The sequence below is a fragment of the Chiloscyllium punctatum genome, chromosome 1, assembly GCF_047496795.1.
Source record: "Chiloscyllium punctatum isolate Juve2018m chromosome 1, sChiPun1.3, whole genome shotgun sequence".
Classification (NCBI taxonomy): domain Eukaryota; kingdom Metazoa; phylum Chordata; class Chondrichthyes; order Orectolobiformes; family Hemiscylliidae; genus Chiloscyllium; species Chiloscyllium punctatum.
In genome coordinates this window covers 10,780,679-10,801,665 of record NC_092739.1, presented here as the reverse complement: position 1 = coordinate 10,801,665, position 20,987 = coordinate 10,780,679, and the positions used below count along the sequence as shown (strand labels likewise).

The window sequence follows — 20,987 nt, the reverse complement described above, 5'->3', positions numbered from 1 at the left end:
TCCTGTTTATCTGTAATTAGGCAAGTTGTTTCTTTATGAACGAATTTCTGAAAAGTATAAATACATTTCATGCTATTATTTGGTGTTGATAAAATTTTAATTAAGCCTGGGACCAGTGGAACACCGCCTAGGGACTCGAGAGAATATTTTAACTGTACATTTACAACAACTGTCTGTCTTCAAAGACGTGACTGCTTTTAATCTTGAATTAACCAAACTATAGAATAAAAATTGAATTTTATGGATCCCTCCTCCTCAAAAACGTTATATTTTGCAAATGAATCCCAGGTTCTATTTTAAGAGTGTTTGTCCCTCAACAACTCTAAACCATACACATAGGTCTCCAATTACCTTTTCGTTAATAATAGATGGATTTGGTGTAGAGGTGGCATTATATTGTGGTTTTGGAAGTTTTTTTTAAAGAAAATACGGTTAATGCAATATTAATTGGTTGTGGCGGTATAAGAATGGGTGGCTTTTTTTGTCAACCAGAGATCCACGGAGATGGGACGTGAGCGAAGACAAAAAGCAATGTCCCGCGTGTCATTGTGTTTCTAAACAATGCCTGAGGTAAGTAAAAATATTCGGTATATTTTACAACCAAGTCAGTGCGTGATATTCACAGCAGCATTTAGTTTATGTTAGATCTTCCATGTACTCATAAAGATAGAGAGTTTTAATGTTCTGGGAATAAATATGGATCGTCCTTCCAGATAAGCTCCTTTAGTAAATATGAATGAATGGAATGGCAACTAATATTGCTGCCTAACCAATGAACATTTCAACGGGCAGGATGCACCCACTTGATGACAATGCAAACATAGCAGTTAACAGGGTGGAACATCATCTTCGCCATACAATGTCAGCACAAAATAATCGAATAGGAAGGAATACTAATATGAAGTTATAATAGCAACCATGTTACGATGCAAAATATGAAATAACATATTCCTAAATCACGAGTTATAGGAGTATTAGGCCAATTTAACTTAACGTAACAACATTATCCAATTGCTTCCACTGCTTGTAACTGACGGTTAATTGAATAGGTGATTTTAAAAACAATGGTTCCAGTTCTTTAACTTCTACCGTATTGGGAAAATTAAGCACTGTTGTAAGGAAATAGCTAGCGTTGTCGAGCTGTTTTTCTGTGCAATTTTATAGCGTTCCAGAGGAGAACAACAGTTTTTGTATTGTTCGGTTGGAATACCCAGGAAGTGCTCAGTCCGCAAAAATGTTTAACGGATGTTTATAATCGTGAGCAATACTTCGGTGCATGGCCTATTTTAATACTGGAAGTCCATATTTTAGAAATCCAAAAATATAACAAAGGATTTTTTTTCCAGTGTGTAGCCAAGTATATCAAAATAATAGAGCAGCCCCTTGTTTTTAGGCTATTGATGTGGTTAACTTTTAGTTCTTAGGTTATCTACGGTCTGCCGAATGGGCCAACAAATTTCCATTCTATTTATATCTATTCATTATCTATCTATCTATCTATCTATCTATCTATCTATCTATCTATCTATCTATCTATTCATCCATCCATCCATCCATCCATCCATCTCGCTGAATTGCCTATCTTTCCCCTTGTGTATTTTCTATAATGTTCGTGTATGTTATTGTTGTCTTTTAGTTGTCATGTTGTCTTTTAGTGCTCTCTGTAACGATAACTCACTAGTTATAGTTACATCACTGTGATGTAAAGTATAATCATTAGCAATGAAGAAAGTACAGTAAAAGAGCATTTCAATTAAAAAAAAACCTGCGGAATAAACAATAGACATAACCATTTTCTCCAGGAGATATACTTTCAGAATTTAAACACGCAAAATCCATACCTAAGCTAGTACGGTATATTATACAGAGAATGCTGCTAACTGTATCTGCAGTCTTACAACAATATGTTGAACAAATATCAGTGCGTTACAATTAAACAATACCTTCTACATAACATGACCATAATAACGCGTTATGTCTTAATAACGAGGAAAAACAAAAATGCTACAATTATGTTTAAAGGGAATAAGTATAATACAGTCTGTTCAAGTTTAAGAACGAAATTTTACCGGAAGCAGACAGTAATAAGTCGTAAACAAGGGACATTAATTTTTGTAAAACGTCTTTGAGACTCTATAAGCGTCACATTCAATATTTGTCTTTATTGGCACCGTATCTAACCAACAAATCCACTGTCGCTTTATTCACCATTTCTGATTTGATGTAATTGTAACTTTCCTTTCATGGATCTGTAGTTGGGTTAAGTGATTTTAGTAGATAGATGCAATATCATTGAAATTCTTATCTGAAAAAAGAATCGACAGATTTTGCTCATGATAAATTCTAATTGAAACGTTAGACCGGACAATGTACTAGGGCCACCCTTAAAATGGGGGTTGATAAACATGCCGAAATGCGGATCAAAACTGGGACGGACGTCGCCAAATGACAATGCACTCCCACGTTAACACGTCAGAATCATTGAACAGCACTCCTTCTCTGAAATGCTTTAATACACCAGAGCAAATCAATCGTTATAATTTCAGCAAAAATAAACACACACAATGAACGGAAAGCTGGTATCCCAAACACTCCTTCTGAGGTGAGGAAATGGCCATGTTTTGTTTCATACAATGTCACTTTTCCATTATGGCGAAATGCATCTTTGATAGTGTCACCTGAAAAGTGAAGAAAATTATTTTAGAGATTATGAATCCTCCTTTTGCCTCATTCACCAAGAGGTAAGCCTGATAACCCTGACGAACCTCATTGTTCGACGTTAAAAACCTGAGCCGAAAGAAAAAAAAACTCTAATGGCCTACATGGGATAGACCGTGGAAATAAACTGCGTCCACAAAGGATATACAGATTTCACTTTTTTACAAAAAATAAGCGAATCCTCCGGGATTACCGCGATGTTTCAGCAATATCCATGTTCAAAGCGTAAGGCGTGGCTACTTACCACTGTATTTGAAAAGAACATGGATGGGATCATCGTGATTTGAATTAGGGTTTGATCTGAGAATAGATGCCTATCTATATTGGATGTATATTGTGGGCCCCTTGTCAGCTACATTCTACTGCAGATCTATTAATCATCTCCACAAGGAGCGCCAGTATGTCAGGGCTTAACTCTCTCCTCAGTTTATACAGAACGGAATCATTTACATAAAGTCCTTTAGGCAAATAACTGTTGGGGCTCTAATTTATATCTGATCGAAAATTAGCCGTCATTATGCGCTCCATTAGCACTGTCTTTAATGTGGTTCTAAGCATCATTTGTCAAAGCGCTTGTTAATATCCTTCAAGTCTTTAAACTTGAGAGCTCATTAAAGTATAGGCCCTATTATTGATGTCGTGCAGATCAGAGTTTGGAAGAAATACTCGAAAATACTGTCTTTTCTTGAACTTCCACTGCACAAACCCCGAAAACGGAAAGAGGAGTGAAAATCGTTGCGAGATTCAAAAAGTAATTTGAAAAAACATGAATGCAGAGTTGGGCTTTTAAAGTTTCTTTGGACAAGACTAATTTTAAACATCAGCTCAGCCTGTAGCAACAGGTATGAAACCATAATCAGAATTAATTCGATATTCGCAAAAAAGTTTGCTGTCCTTGTTATATGATCGCTACAATTCTTGATAAATTAGATCAGAACTTTAAGGTTTACAGAGAGACTTATGTGAAGACTGACAACAAATACAACTTTTGTATGGTATACTCTACAGTGCCTCTCGTGCACACCAACTGTATAAGTTAATGGGTTACTCAATTGAAATTGTATCTTCGCCATGCCAAATATTATCAGCTGTTTATCCCTTCATTAGAAAAGTATTGTCTCTAACTGAATTTTCACTGCGAGCTAAATAAACATCTTATTAATGCAAGAGAACATTAAGCTTGTATCAGATGTTAAATAACATTATTTCATTCATACACTGGAAATTAAGACTGTTCTAATAAAGTCTTGCTGAGTTTTTTTATAAACTAAAAAAAACTATTGTCATTAATCTCTCAAAAACAATCGGATTCATTTGATAGAATTTCAATCTTCCCTAAGTTGATTTGAATTTGCAGCTAATGTCCAGTCGAACTATATGCTCCACGTGGCTTAGTATTAATGATAGAGGAGGCAGCTCTCGCCTTCCCAGTCTCCCTTTGTTATTTCCAGGTGACCCACCCATTTTTTTTGTGATTTGCCGCAGCGGGGCTGTTGCTGGATGTAAGTGGGAAACTGTCCCTGGATGATTTGCTGGTTGCACAGCGATCACTCAATGCGGATCAGCTCAGAGAGCTGCGGGACAGGCAGCAAATCTGCTCTCATTTCATGATTAAGTTGCGCTCGCTTAATTACGTGAACATTATTGCATTATCTATCAGATTGTTCATATGGCAACGCAATGGACAATAAATTATAAAATCTGGAACGAATCCATACATTAATTTGCTCCCTGGTGCTAATATGCTCTTGCTGAATATACTAACATACACATTATCCCAACTGGATAATCTATATCCTTTCATCTGCAGCCAATTGAATGGACTTTCTTTATAATCACTCAGAGCAGCCAAAGGTCGGCACAATAAACACCGACATCGCAGGAAGGTAAAGCAATTCAAATCATATACTACTAAGGTATCTTAATATGATTTCTAAAAAGGAACCTGGTGACCATGTTCTGTGATACGCACGTCACGCAAAAGGAGTTTGTTTGCAGGGATCAGACTTACAAAGCGCAGGTGGAGTAATGCATGCAATTCTCTTAAATCTCCGGTTGATCTTCATGTTCCATTGCGTTACCATTAAGACACTGAAGAACAGGGAAAAAAAAACCGCAAAATTGCGAATTCGCTTAGCCATATGACGAGCACATGCCTGCCATTTTCCTCTGAGCAACCTAGCGAAACCAGCAATTGTATTATTTATGAATGCGAATAGGATTTTGCCACATCTGGGGCACATAGGGAACACCTTACGGAAGCAGAGGAATGCCTCATTGAATGAAGAATTTCGAATCTTATAAGTTAGAGTGCCATGATATTATGAACCACATATGTTGGTGGATTGCCTTAATATACGGACATGTAGAACATCCTGAATGTTTTCACCTAATTTTTCAACAATCAATGCAATTTTACGCAGCGAGAACGTGAACGCCATAAGCGATAAAAAAAAGTTCCAATTAAGAGCGAAATCGCAGTTAAACATACAAACCAGATATTTAGTTTAATTTTATTACTGGCCAGTGATACCTCAATTCTCCCCGTTCAATCAGAATACGCCGTTGCTCCTGATATAATGCAATGCGTAGTCAATAACCTGACGGTACAATGTGACTTTTGATGGTTAATTTCTTGAAAGGACACCCATAGGTCATTACAGCAGCAAACATTGGAAAGCCGCAAATATGAGATTCTTTATTGTTATGGAAATCTCCATCTCCCTTGTTTTTACGGGCTCCTTTAGGCTATAGTAATAAACAGCGTAATTAGAATGCTAAAGACAGGTGTAAATAAAAGAAACGAGACAGTACTGATAGATGAGTCGCTAGGTCAGGCCCTCATCAAACAGCCCAGTTGGTAGCAAATGATCCTTTCCATGCCAGTGGCCTTGGGCAAAAACAGGGGACAGAGAGAAGAATACTGGGCAGAGCTTTTAGGCAATAATTACATCAAAATGTCACCGTATCTGAGCAGCAGGCAGAAGCGCAAGCAGACGCGGTCACAAGCGGGTCTACTGTGTTATTTATTATTTTGACAGATATTCGCCTCTCGTAACTGACATTCTGTTCTTACACGCCCCCGTTCACTAATTGGTCCACAAAATAGGTATGGAAACCCAATAATACTTTAAGAAGGTTTTTATTTATTGTTCCAAAGCTTGTCGCTACTATTTATAGTTGTCCTCACACTTCCATTCATTTGAACCCATTTATTTTTATACCTATGCAGTAACAGCATGTTGCGCTGTTACTTTGACTCAATATTGTATCTTTATGGATATTTATGCTTATTGTCAGGCGTCATGATGCAAATATTTGTAGCCTCTTTCTCAGTGAAAAAAAGTGATCAGAATTCCCACAGCATAGCAATGGTTTATGCTGGTGAAATAATCAAATTTGCTTCATAGTGATTGCTTATCTTAAAACATCTTTAATGGTCCTCTACGAAAAATATCGCCATATTGGAACCTAGCCCCGACACTGGGCCAATGTTAAGGGTGTATAGTATTAGATATTGAGATTAATTTACAAGGTCCAAGCAATTTTCTGGTTTCAGTCAGGCTGGTTAGCACGAGAGAAGTCGCCACAAGAATCATCCTTCAGTCAGACTTGTTCAGAATGCAGCCAGTTAAACATTGTTCTGTTCTCAGGGCTGAAACTTACCTAATGGCTCCAAGTAGTTTTGTAGACAAAGTAGAACCAATTTTTAATCTATAATTCTGGCATCCATCACTTCAGATATTGTCAGCAATAATTTAGGAAACACATTTTGACAAGGCTTGCTAATTAAAATTTCAAAGTTTTTCGAATGCTGTTTGTTTATCGGCGATGACAACTTTTTGCTTTCTCTAAATATTCTATATTTCTGTGCTGGCCTTGCAATTTGACATATTTAAAAATATTATATTTTAAAGTATATTTTGAAGATTTCAATTTGAATTGTAATACGATTTCCACGTTAGTTATAAAAATCTGCTTCTATTAAATATGAGCATTATTTAGCAAGATGATTTATTAATAACAGTTTATTTTTGCTACTGTGATCTTAAGGATTACGTGTTTTAAATACAGATCTCCGCGTTATCTCTTCCAGTTCACATCCAATGTGAAGCGGACACAACGTTCATTCAAACGCCTCTAACCAACGTACCTGTACTTCCAATATAGGATTAGCAACACAAGAAATAAAACAGTTTCCCGCTATATTTACTTGTGATATTTGTTCCAGTATCAACTTCTCAACTAAATAGGTACAAATATAAACAGACAAAAACAGTTAAAATCTTTTTCTGTAAGAGTAATGCCCCATGGCCCTTCCTACTAAGTCTTCCTTAAATTTGATACAACTCTAACTCTACATTTTTGCTTTATCATTTAACACTATGTTATAAAGAATATAAAATGTGCGACTGAAACAAAGCGTTATACTAAGCTCGGTCGCTTTTGTAAGCTATAAATGGACAAGATGAGAACCATATTTTGCTGTAATACATACCGAACAATACATTGAAATAATTCAGCAGATCAAACAAGAAACCAACTAAACGGACTAACTGGGTACCAAATCATAAAAAGTCAAAAGCAAGGTACATACAGATGATGTCAATATTTTTGCCAATCATGAGCTAGTCGTTATAAATTGGAAGCCCCGACTTTGCACGCGCAGATTGTGAATAAATTCTTTAAATTACATCATTGAATAAGGTAATTGACTTCATTACTGAAGCTCTCGATATTTCAACATTGTAATGGCTACAAACTTTTTCCGTAGAAATAGCAGAAATTCCCTATAAACATCTTTCCTATTCCGACATTTTTGCCAATCCAAAAGTTTCAATAAACAGAAATAGTCAGGAAAGCAAAATCCGAAATGTCGAGGTAATAAACACAAAAAAGATACAGTGATGCGCTTGGAAAGTCCAGTAACTAGGTCTACTGAGAGAGAGAGAAAAAATCACCAGTCCACCGGTTGTGATGGTTAAATGTGGCGATCTGCTATTCAACTTACTAACTTACAATCTGGCCATCGCTAACTCCAACCTTTTATAAACCTAATTGCTTTTGTAAAGCCAAACATGACACATTTGCAGCATTGTTTATCGTAAGTGAAATTTTTATTTTTAAGTTGATTTAATTTCGCAGTTAAAGCCCTTTGTCGGAATGGCTGTATTAATACTCAGTTCCACACTTTAAGCACACCGCAGCGATGTTCACTCCATATTAAGCTGAATCAAATGCATCAGTTATTCTAAAATCGCAAGTTGTAAATCACATTTATCACAAGTAATTGGACACCAAAGACCCTTAGATTCTAGATTTTTTAAAAAAGAAATCGTGACTTCCTTTGCTGAGCTGTGCATTTGACAGGGTCAAAAGATCATGGTCAATAGGTCTTTGTTGGTCAATACTTTTTAAGCGAGCCGGCTGCACTGACGGCTGGCCTACGTGACCTTGTAGGAAACAAGCACCTTGGAATTCATAAAGAAATTCATCAGTAAATGTTTAAAGTACGTTGGTGGTTTTATCTTATACTGAACCCGCTTCCTCATTTATGCTCTAATTATGTTGCAGATTATTAAATAACACCTCTCATGAACAGAAGAGTTCATTGGGGAACAGACTTGGCCTCTATCTGTTTGGAAACGGAGGAAGAAGAATTCCTGTGAAGGAGAAATGGCGCAAGCCGAAAAAGACAACTTCACGGTCAAAGCATGAAATAATGCGGAATCTCATTAATATAACTTCCAATTCTCTTTGGTGAATGTTACATTCTCACGAGCACATCATTGCACTTGATCGTTTCCGGCCGAGACTACGACCACCATTGAATGACAGATGGTAAGATTGCAAGCAACAAGACGTTGAGTAAGAATATAAATTAACCGAAAAATAAAGATAATATGCTGAAGTAATTCGAGGAAATGCCACGTAAGGAAATAGTTAATGAAGAGAGGGGAAATAAAGCATTTAGAAAGAATGAGAGACACGAAAAAGAGAAACTGAGGTTGGAAGTTGAACATGGGTGAGAAAAGAGAAGGGCAACATGAGTCCCGTGAAATTCATATGTTTGATTCCCGAATAAAAACTGTTCGCATTCCTGTTCGCACTTGTTTCATCACAACTGAGTTAAAAAAAAGACTTGCAGTAACACAACTTCAAATTCAAAGATCAGAAGCTTTAGGTATTTGCTTAAGAATTTAAATCTTTGACTTCCCATCACTTTGAATGTTGACGACAACCATAACTTATGTTGTAGACAGGGTTCCTGGTGACTGGCACGGCGAATGAAAGCAATGTTGAATTGAAGGGGAACGCTCGGGGGTGGCACAATAAAGCTCAGATTTCACCCAAACATACACGTTTTTGTCTCGTAACATTCTGATCGTTTTCCCGGCATACTCACAGGTGGAAATGCAAACCAGTTGTTCTGGTCTCGGGAGACAGGTTGACTTAATTGTGCAGTTCTCACGCCTTTAATTATCTCTAAAGGAGAAATGCATCTCCTTTAGAAAATCTGAAGGCCCGTACGTATCTTATACCCCTCTTGGCAAATGGAAGGGACGGAATACACCATTCGGCATTGCCAGGGTTCCAGTGCAGTCCTAGTGGATGCTAAATCCCTGGTTCTGCTGTTGGTGTGGCTGCACGAAAATGTACACCTGCCGCCAGCACAGAGCAGAAGCCACTCGGAGTGTGTGTAGATCATGATATCACTCAGTTAAAATGATGCCAGCCTGCAGCTTACTTCCACCAAATTCACCAAGGATATCGACAAGGCAGAAATCCATGTTTTAAAGACATCATCTCTAACAAACACCGCTGGTTCAGAGTAAGAAAAACATTTATGTTCTACAACATCTCAGGATGTTACATTCTGGAATTCCAGTGGGAATCTTTTCCTTATTGTTTATGATGTTTATTGTTGCTGTTAAATGCCAGCCTTGGCTTTTGGGAGGCACATTGTTTCTGTGGCAGAATGTGTTCTCCCACTTGAGCCATTTCACCATATAATCTGGGCTACTCCTTCAGTGAATGTTGCACTGTCAGACATGCTCTTGGATAACAGAAAATTAAAGGATGCTCTGTCCTCTCAGGTGAAGGCTGGAGACTGGCAATCACTGTCTGTCAAGAACATCTGCAGTGTCCCTGTTAAAAATGACTCTCTCAAGAGACACAGCTGAAATATCCAGGTTCATATTGTTAGGAGGGTATGGGGAAGGTCTTTATGTACAAATGAGTTGTTAAGTTTACTGTGTGCAGTTCTGCTCACCTCACTTTAGGAAAGATGTGGAAGCTTTGGAGAGAGTGCAGAGAAGATTTACTAGGATGTTTCCTGGAATGGAGAATAGGTCGTACGAGGATAGGTTGAGAGTGCTAGGCCTTTTCTCATTGGAACGGCGAAGGATGAAGGGTGACTTGATAGAGGTTTATAAGATGATCAGAGGAATAGATAGAGTAGACAGTCAGAAACTTTTTCCCCGGGTACAACAGAGTGTTACAAGGGAATATAAATTTAAGGTGAAGGGTGGAAGGTATGCGGGGATGTCAGGGGTAGGTTCTTTACCCAGAGAGTGGTGGGGGCATGGAATGCGCTGCCTGTGGGAGTGGCAGAGTCAGAATCATTGGTGACCTTTAAGTGGCAATTGGATAGGTACATGGATAGGTGCTTAAGCTAGGACAAATGTTCAGCACAACATCGTGGGCCGAAGGGCCTGTTCTGTGCTGTATTGTTCTATGTTCTATGTTCTAAGTTTCTTGTTACATCAGTATTTCATTGATTGGGAAATCTAGAGACCATGGAATGTGCAGTTTTGATCACACTCCTTACATTAACATTTTTATGCAAAATTTTGATATACACACTATAAGGAAAAATACTAATACGATTTCATCACACTAATGTTTTATGGACCATTTATCAAATTCTTATGCCGGTATGTTCATTTTGATTGCCTACCCTGTTGGGTGTTGATAATGGTGTATTTGCATTACCAACACTTGTCTGAATCAATAAGTGTCAAGAGTGTAGTGTTGGAAAAGTACAGGAGGTCAGGCAGCATCCAGGGAGCAGGAGAATCAATGTTTCAGTCATAAGCCCTTCTTCAGGCATCTTTCAGGAATGTTTTCCTGATGAAAGGCCTTTCCCCGAAATATCGATTCTCCTGCTCCTCGGATGCTGCCTGACCTGCTGTGCTTTTTCAGCACCACACCCTGGACTCTGATCTCCAGCATCTGCAGTGCTCACTTTTTCCCTCCTGAACCAGTAAGTCCAAGGATTGGTGGAAATTAGCCCCCAGGTTTCTTCAGTACACTCGACGTTGGCCCATTTTCTGCAGAAACCTTTGAGTAATCAGCGCTGCACTATTTATCTCCCTGATAGATAGTGAAGGACTGTTTGCTTTGGAATATACCTACCAGAGGAACCTCATGGGGCTATTGAAGCTCTCTAATTGGGGCACACCTTTCATTAAGCCTATTATTATCCATGAATTTTGATAAGGAGTCCTGCATTGGTCCCACAATTCACTCCTTTAAATTAATGCCTTTTTAAAACTATTAATGATATCTGTATTTCACAGTTGGACTGAGGTGTACTCAAATTCATTGTAGACTTTAGTGAAAAGTGGTTATGAGATTTCTATCCTTGTTCTCATAATTCTCTGAACATGCTTTCCAGATGTTCTCATGCCACTTTACTAACAGGATGTCAAATTTATGGATACTGGAAATCTAAAATCAGAGAAAATGCAGGGGAAACTCAGCATGTCTGGCAGCATCTGTGGAGACAGAAAAGGAGTTAATGTTTTAAGTCAGACATAACGCTTCTTCAGAACACTCAAATTTATAATATCTGAAATAACCACGGAACCTAAATATTTTATTGCACATAAATCATATCTATCCTTTGTGTTCTCCTGTTGTGCAGGTTCTAACACAAAATCTTACATATCAATTTTTAAAGATATTTACCAAGGAAGAGTGTTTGATGTGAGTTCCTATTACTTCGCCAATATTTTGGAGTACCCTTTCACAGAAATGCTGCCAACAAAGCTAATAATTCCATTACATTTATGTTTGGTATTTTTAAGCTTGCATCTATTGGTCGGAGCACTCTTGTGGGACACCGAGCCAGTATTTGGAGCTGTTCTTTGGTCTCTGTACACAGGAGCTCTCGGGAGATAGGCTCAATCCCTGACTCAAAAGTGGATATACTACCACTATCTGGATTGGGGTTCAAACAATTTGCCTTCTGACTCAGAGGTGGGAATTCTATAATTTACAGACAGGATTATATTGATTGATTAAAATGCCTCGTATTGCCTTCAGTAACATTTTACTAAGCTTCTTCCAAAAGCTTGATTTGTTTTTTTTTGTTCAGATCTGATTTGGATTGTGCTATCTGAAATCGTGAAATCACCTACCTTCCAAGAAGTAATAGTGCCATGTAGTTAGCTCGACAGAACATCTTTTCTTTAGCAATTTCTGATCACGTTATTCAAATAAATATATATTTGAAAGATTTACAGTACTAAAATTAATATTCTTTTGTTACAAGCAGAGAACCCTGTATGTGATAAGAAATGAGCAATGGTTTATCTATACATGTTGTAACTTCTGCCTTAAGTTTTAGAAATGTCAAGAGGGTACCTGAGAGACACTGTAAAGAAAAAGTGTACAAGAGAGAAAAAGGAGACAGATTAAGAGAAAGAGACAGTGAGAGAGAGAAAAAAAATGTATCCAGAGAGAGAAAGCGAGAGTAAAAGGTAGAGACCAGCTCAAAGAGAGAAAATTAGTAAGAAAGAGAGAGACTGGGATTAGAAAAAGAAAATGTGTGAGACAGAGAATACAGTTACAGAAAGAAAATGAGTGAGAAAGAAAGAGACCAGCATCACAAAAAAAAGAGAGAGGATTAAATAGGGAAAAAATTTGGAGAGGTTAGGGGCCATGGTACATTTGTTGTGGCCAGGTTGAGTGGGTTGGGAGGATGGGAAGGAAATTTGTTTCTAAATTGTCAAACTCAACATCAACCCTCCTAATATTTTCACTTCTGTTTCTAATGGAGACAGATTGATGGACACCACCAAATCCACTCTCAGGAATTGTCACTAAAATCTCTTGAGGATTCTGTGTGCCTCAATTTTAACTTAATTTTTTGTTTTATTTCATATAGACTAAGAGTCCTGCAACACAGAAATCCCAGCAGGTAAAAGGGGACAAGAACGGCCAGATGCATGAGCTAAGTGTGTTGAATGAACTTTTTATTGACCAGGAGGAATGGGAATGTTTCCTCTTGTCCCTCCGACTGGAGCACTGTGAACACCTGACAACCACTGCAGTTTCTGGTTTCTGCTGCTGTTTCATGTGCTGCAAACTCCCAGAATGTCTGCTTCCTCCTCCTTGCCCCAGTGTGAGGGCATGTTTATGCAATATGATGTTCGCAGCTGCTGTTCATTTTGATAGCTGCCGGGTGAAAAATTAGTAACAAAAATTAAAAGGTGTTCTGTCATTAAAGTCAACAAAATGTGCAGGAAACCATTACCTTACTCCCTGCCCAATGTGCTTCAATGTCCCCCTTTCTTGATTCAAACCCTTTGGAGCCTATGTCTTTCTTCATATGAAATTAATTCACTTTTCTAAAAAATGACAGGTTGGCCCTGAACTCAGTTGATTACCTCAGAAAAGGTCAATACTTTTACCTGTAAGACAGATATACAAAATGTTAACAATTGTGTGATACTGGGAGAGGGCAATGTAACAATGGGAAATGGGAAGGGAAATAATTAAGTGCCCCATTATGTAAACTGGGTAACCGGAATTTGGCATGAAATTTCTGGAAAAGCTTGGCAGATCTGGCCACACCTGTGGAGAGAAATCAGAGTTAACATTTTGGGTCAAGTAACCCTTCCTCAGACCCTGAATTTGGCATTTTCTTGCTGCTCTGTTTACCCTGATGCTCTGGTTGCCAACATCCTGTCTCAAGTTCTGAGATGGGCTGAAGAATCTACTGGTTTTAGTCAGGAGGCTATTTGAATTACATCACACCCAAAATCAAGTATTAATGACAGAAAAGTTGAGCATACATCACATATACACCTCTCGTTTGTACTGTTGTTGATTAGATAATCAGCCATCCTTAAAGAACCACTAGAAGTCGCCCAGAAACTGGTTAAAATGACTTGATAGTTTTATTTTTGTGGGACCAGAAGCAGCAGCTAATGTCAGGCCTTAGGTCTGGACTTTACCCCAGCCTTAAGCTGTTGATGAACTCCATACAGGATTTGACTGATTCTGGGGAATTCATTTGTTAATGAGTTGACATCGTATAAAAATGCATACTTTAGGAAATCCTGATTGCATCCACTTTTGACATAAACACACTGTAAAAAACAAATAGCAGACTTGTGAGTTGAATGTATTTAAAATAATTAGGGATAGGAAGGGAGAAAATGAACAAGTGCAAGAATAAGGGATGGAATAGCAAGACAATTGTAAAACAGGCAATTTAAAGATGGACTGTCCTCCCTTATAACAAGGAAAGGGGTCGGTCAACCAACATTTCAGTCATGAACAATGGATTTGGGCAAATAATTCGTGTACGGTCAGTCATGAATCAGTAATAAATGAGGCTTCCTGGATTGGATCTGATTATGTGCATAGAGATGATGATTTCTGGATGTAGCCCTTTAAGTGAAAAAGTAGCGAGTAAAACAGCATGGCTTATGAAAGATAATCCCCGGAGCATTGCAACATTGTAGCCATACAGATCATATACAGATACTAATATTTCTTTACCAGCTCCATGCTCCTATATTTAGGAAACCTAATTTCTTTACTGGTGAAGTTCTTCCTTTTCAATGGATGATGAAAAAATCTGCAAGAGAGATATGATATTAATAAATCTGATGGATATATTTTTCTGTGGAGGCATGCTCTACTATTAAATACCCATTCACATTTACCAGACATGTACTTATAAAATCCCATGCAATGTAGTTCCTAGGATATTGATTCAAAGTTCTAAACTATGGCTGATGTTTGAATAATTTGACATAAATAGCACACACAGATATTTTACAATACTGTGTAAAATTACATGGTTGCTACAATACCTTTGGCTATCAGATTTTTCAAGGACGGGACTGTGGCATGGTGGCTCAGTGGCTGCTTCACAACACCAGGGTCCCAGGTTCAATTCTAGTCTCAGGGTGACTGTCTACACATTCTCCCCATGTCTGTGTGGGTTTCCTCCAGGTGTTCTGGTTTTCTCCCACAGTCCAAAGATGTGCAGGTCAGGTGAATTGGCCATGTTAAGTTGCCCATAGTGTTAGGTGCATCATTCAGAGGGAAATGGGTCTGGATGGGTTACTCTTTGGAGGGTTGGTGTGGACTTGTTGGGCCAAAGGGCCTGTTTCCACACTGTAGGAAATCTAATCTTCCACAGACATGAGTTAACAATACACACTGACATTTGGGGAATTTAAATTCATTTAATGGATAACACATAAAATAAAAAATACTAGTCTCATTGATAACGATAATGAAACTACTGGATGGTCATAAAAACTGATCTGGTTCACTACTGTTTTTTGGATTCTGAAATCTGCCGTTTTAACCTGGTTTGGCCTTCTTGCGAACCACAGCATGTGGCTGACTTTCAACTGCCTTCTGAAATGGTCTAACAAGTCACTTGATTGTACCAAACCATTTCAGAGCCATCATAAAGGAAAAAAATGAGATGGATCACATGGCAACTAGAAACAACAAGGTGCACCCTATCCAAATGACCCTGGGAAGTTGTTCTGACTAACATTTGGACTGCTCAGTCCCAGCCAGGAGGGGTCCCTGTAGTGTCGCAGTCAGGAGGATCAGGAGCAGCAGACAGGAATATGAGATGCATTGGCCCTCATTGCTTGGAGCTGCAGCACTGCAGTGTCCTGGCTGCCTCCACAGACAGGTTGGTCTACCACAAAGAGCCAGATCCAGCACCCTCAGGGTCTCCTGGAGAAGCACACACACCTACACTGCAATATCCCAAAAACTGGCCCCTAGGGCCTGGTCACAGGGGACTGTAAATCGGGGGAGCACTGAGGTGCCACTTCCTCACAAGTAGTCAGATTAGTGCCTGAAGGCAACCCCCGAGAGGAGGAACCATATTCAGCACCTTCAGAAGTCCAGAGATAGCTATGCTCTCCACCTCAACCCGGCCTGTCCCCCTCCAACTCCTGAATGAACTAGGATCAACTTGCCTCTGCCAATAAGACCCTTGGTATGTCTGGCCTATCTAGACACAAGTGCCAGTTGGGTTGCTTGACCAAACCTCCAAGGCCTATGTGCTCCATTGTTGAGAAGGCTCTATCCACCCTAGCTCTGGACCAGGGAGTACACAAAGATACAGGGGAGTGAAAGGAGGAAGATCTGTTGAAGGCACTCTTTGGCATGGTGACAATGTAATCGATTCTGCATTTTCTTATAAGCATTCACCTGATTGTTCTTCTCTCTGTTTAGCTTCAAATGGTGTTATTACTTCATCAGGCATCATTTCATGGTCTCCGACAATGTTCCAGGGACAGAGAGAACCTGTGCTGAGAACCTGTGGCATCATCAGGAAGCAAGAGAAACAAGGTGAAGACATGGATTAAAGCAAAATACTGCACATGCTGGAATTCTGAGACAACCGAAGGGTCTGTTTCCATCCTTTACACCTCTATGACTATGACTCTATAAGCACATCTGCTTCAGAACTGCCAAACATGGCATTGAATCATGCTGATAACATTGGCCCTCCTGGTACAACAGTGCCACTCTTCCACTATCTTTGCGCCCAACAGTGCAGCTGTCAATGAGATGTTCAGCAATGTCTGAGGCAGGGAGCTGCAACACAAATGGGGGGAAATGCATTAAAGATGGCCAAGGATTCAGGAGCTCACAGCTCTCTGTCATGAACAGTACGTGATCTGTGTGTCATATTTTTTTCCATTTAAAAGCCCTAACATTAGTGAGTCCTGCAGCACCTCCCTCACAGTTTGAGTCACTTACACTGACGCTCTGGGGCACAGCCATTTTCTTCCTTATTGCACAGACCTGATTTCCAGTATGAAAGAAGGTGACAATGGATACTCCTCAACTTGGAGCCTCCTCCTCCATCGTAGCCCTTTCCAAAAACCCCAGTAGCCTCGCACGTGCCCAGGACCCCAATCAGCCTGTCTACATGAGCCTGCTCCAACCAGCCCACCTTTCCCACCTAAACCCTAAAATGTGAGATGACCATGCACTCCCCTCCCTCCCTGATGCCAGGTTGCTCCTGTCTGTGGATCCACACCCTCACCCCTTCCCACATTATCCTGATTTACTATATTCCCCTGCTTGTGGATACTGTTCTCTTTCTCAACTGTCACACTCACTTTCCCCCAGCCTGAAGCTGCTAATCCCAAAGCCTAATTTGCAGAGTGTCATTCCTGCAGTAAAAAAACCCACCACTTCCCCCAGCCACCCCATCCATTATCCCCTTAGTTTCTGTGGATGAAGAGACCGACTGCCCGTTCCCCACCTCCTTAAGCAACTTAACCAGACAGCTCTAGACAAGAAACTCCCAGCCCCAGGGTGGTAGCTGTACATTTCTTCAACTGCATTAGCTCTATTCCAACACCCTGGGATGGTTACTGTGGACACACAGGACTGACTGTGACCTACTTCCTGGACTGCAGAGTCATGGACAACAAGAGTGATAATACCCCGACCAAACCTTTGACCATGGCCAATCCTCTGGGAGGCTGCCCTTAACTCACTGTACTGGGACCCCCCAACTGATGGGTACTGTCGTGGATTTCAGGGAGCACTATTCCTCTCAGAGTTTCAGACATGACGTGTTTCTGTGTGTTTGCTGTGTAAGCATCTGGCACATGGAGTGGATGTGAGATTGATGTATAGCACACTGCCGTACAGCATGACGTCCACTCCCTAGACTGAGGACAACTGACCTGCAAGAAAAGCTGCCTGATTTTGTGACTGCACTAATTGCCATGGCTAGGTCAGGCAGTGATGCTGTGAGCGTCCAGGTAGGTGCTATATGAGTGAACAATAAGAGCAGAGCAAGTGACACTGAGCTGCATGCTGGTCTAATGCATGACTTGGGTGCCTGTTCCTGTGTGCGAAGTGTCCCTTTAGCAGCCATTCAATGCTAGTTTCGAATGCACTCTGCAATGAAAGCCTGTGCCTTCCAGAGTGTGCTGCCAATCTATCAGAGAGCTACCATGATGGTCAGAGGGTTAGCAAATGCCAGAAGACAGTCTTCATGAATCTCTGGATTGTGCCCTGATTTGTACTTTGATCGAACACGACATGGAGATTATTCAGCGGCAACCTGAGTCTGCCAGATGGTGACTCTGTTTTCTATTTCTGGTTTTTTCCATGTCTAATTTGCTTTTTGAGTTTGGAAAGGTCAAAGGCTGAATACTAATGAAGAAAGTTGGAATGCCAAGAACATGTCAAGAAACGATAACTCCCCTTAATTGGGAACTCACCGCTGTCTTGTGGGAAACTCATTGACGCTGCCAATAGGTGTTGAAAGTGGTTCAATCTAGGCATTCCCCCATTTCCCTGAGGAAACGACCTGCTATCCGCTCCGACAAATTCAAAACATTGCGGAGTAGGATGGCTGCGTTGTGCCGGCAATGTCATATAAACCGGAGTAACAGAGTCTTGGAATTAAGTTGTGTAGCACCATTAGAAATTAATTTAAATTCCATTGTTTCTATGAGGTAGTAGGTTGATCAGTGGGTACTTCCCACCTGACCTGCATGGCCTGTATCACTGGACACAGCTGGGTGGACTGAAACTGCCAGGTGAAGATGGCGGTATCATTATACCACACTGCCCAATAGCTGATGAGACACTAGAATACCAAAATTAGACAATTCAGTTCCTGGCAATGCAACCAATACATTATAGCACATCTCCCCAAAGCCATTTCCTCTTTAGCTAGCCCATTAAGCAATCATGTATATAATTATATTACAGACCCAGCTACCCATCTTCCACCCAGTCTCTGATTTCACAAATGCACTGATTTGGATGGCTCAGAATTCTCTCAGATTCTGTATTTGGATTTGGAAGCATATTTGTTCTTGACCCTGATTCTGATCCGTGGATCACTTCTCTACTTTGAAAATCTTATATTTTTTGGAGCTCCTTGGTGATGTCATTTAACAAATCTTATTGTTCATAAAGATAAATCTTTACTTTATCTGGAGGACACTTAATCTCCTATATTTTCTGCTTGAAAGACAGCTATTTTTTTTAAATAGTAGCTCTTGATTTCTGGATCAGGCAATTTTTCTTGGATGTGTCCTGAATTCTGGACATTGGTCTGACTCTAGTGGAGTTATGTGTAGATTATTTCCCTTGAGGTTTTGATCAGACTGGACATCTTTTGTAGCAATTATCAAGGGGTTTTAAGCATCTTCAAACACATTTGTACAGCCTTTGATGGTTTTATGTTAATAACATTCACAGTCAAATAATATAATTGTGTATTCATGTGCTTGGCTTCAGTCTGAGTGTCTACCTTTGAGGCAATGCTGTATCATAAGAACTGTATCCTCCATCAACTCTATTTTGTGCTCTGTATGATCCTTTACTGACTTGAATCTGTGAAGAACTAATATATCTTGTTCATTTCTTTTCAAATATTCTGATCAAACATATCAATGTAAAGGATTGTAAATGTGTACCATTTCAATATTGCTTTAAATCGGCCGTTCTTTAAGTTTGCATTCACTAACGCTGCTTTATATTCAAGTACTGTAGACCTCACTAGTCCGTGTGCAACAGGAACATTGCTCCATTTCCTTTATTTGCCAGTGTTTCTTCACTCTGTACTTGTGTTAAATTCTTTCATAAAGATTTAAGCTACATTATTGTCTCGTGGTAATTTACTGCTTTCAGGCTTCTTCAATCTTTTTCTTTATAATACATTTATCAGTTGGAAAATGTTAGCCTCTATTATAAGGGATGTAATAGCAGAGCATTTAGAAACACATTATATAGTCAAGTCGGGTCAATCAGACTTCATGAAAGGGAAGTAATGCCTGTCAGAAGTATTACAATTCTTTGAGGAGGTAACAAGCAGGATAGGTAAAGGAGAACCAATAAATGTAATATATTTGTGTTTCCAAAAAGGCATTTGGTAAGGTACCACAAATTAGGAACCAAAATGGCAATTTGTGCATGGAGCCGGAAAATGTACCTGAGGCTTTAAATAAGTACTTTATATTTGTATCCACAACAGAGAAGAGCTGAATTAGGTCTGTAAATCAATTCAGGTGGGGGAAGAGATTGTGGCTGTGATATACTTGAACAAATTAACACAAAAAGAGAAAAGGTATTAACAGTTTTAGCCAGCTTGGAAGTGAATAAATACCAGAATCAGATGAAATGTATCCAAGGCTGCTGTTGGAGGCAAAGCAGGAGATTGCAGGTTTCTAACATTAATTTTCCAATCAGCTCTGACCACGAGGAATCCAAGAGGACTGCAGGAGAGCTAATGTGGTACCATTAGTCAAGAGGCATGATGGAGATAAACCAAGGAAATACAGGCCAAAGAGTCTCACAATTATAGTAGAGAGTCTATGGGAAACAAATCTGAAGGATAGATTTAATCTCCACTTAGAAATGCAAGGATTAACCAGGGATAGTTAATATGGGTTTATAAGGGGGAGATCATTTCTAACAAATTTGAATTTTTTTGAGGAGTGAGTAGGCGTGCAGTTGAGTGCAATGTCACTTATATAGTCTACATGGACTGTCATAAGACTATTGATGTGGGTGTGCATGGCAGACTGCTTAAAAGCTAAGGGTCCAGGGCAATTTGGGAAGTAGGATCAAAAATTGGCTGAATTGTAGGAGGCAGAGGGTGATGCTTGAAGAGTGTTTTTGTAACTGGAAGCCTTTGTCGATTGGTGTATGACAGGGCTCATTGCTGTTTGTAGTGCACATTAATGATTTACACATGAATTTAGGAGGTATGATTAGTAAGTTCACAGATAACAAGAAAATTATTGGTGTAAATCAAAAGGTGGGAGGCCTTCAACTATAGGACGATGAAGCTCGACTAGTCAAATGGACTGAACAGTGACAAGTGGAATTTCATTCTTAAAGTGTCAGGTGATGCATTTTGGGAGGACTAACAAGACAAAGAATTAAGTATTGCATGGTAGGAACCAAGAAGGTATGAGGATCAGAGAGATCTTGGTGTCCAGATCCTTTTC

The 20,987-nt window shown here is 39.5% G+C and overlaps 1 long non-coding RNA gene across 3 annotated transcripts; it reads left to right on the top strand.

Moving 5' to 3' along the window:
• Positions 1–492: 492 nt before the first annotated feature.
• Positions 493–19,574, top strand: LOC140476329 (uncharacterized). Of its 3 annotated transcripts, none has more exons than XR_011960456.1 (4): positions 493–570; positions 8,293–8,559; positions 12,893–12,925; positions 16,255–19,574. It is a non-coding gene; the product is annotated as an uncharacterized lncRNA (long non-coding RNA). The 3 variants fall into 3 exon arrangements; XR_011960454.1 differs by having other exon boundaries at positions 16,228–19,574; XR_011960451.1 differs by lacking the exon at positions 12,893–12,925 and having other exon boundaries at positions 16,228–19,574.
• Positions 19,575–20,987: the final 1,413 nt, after the last annotated feature.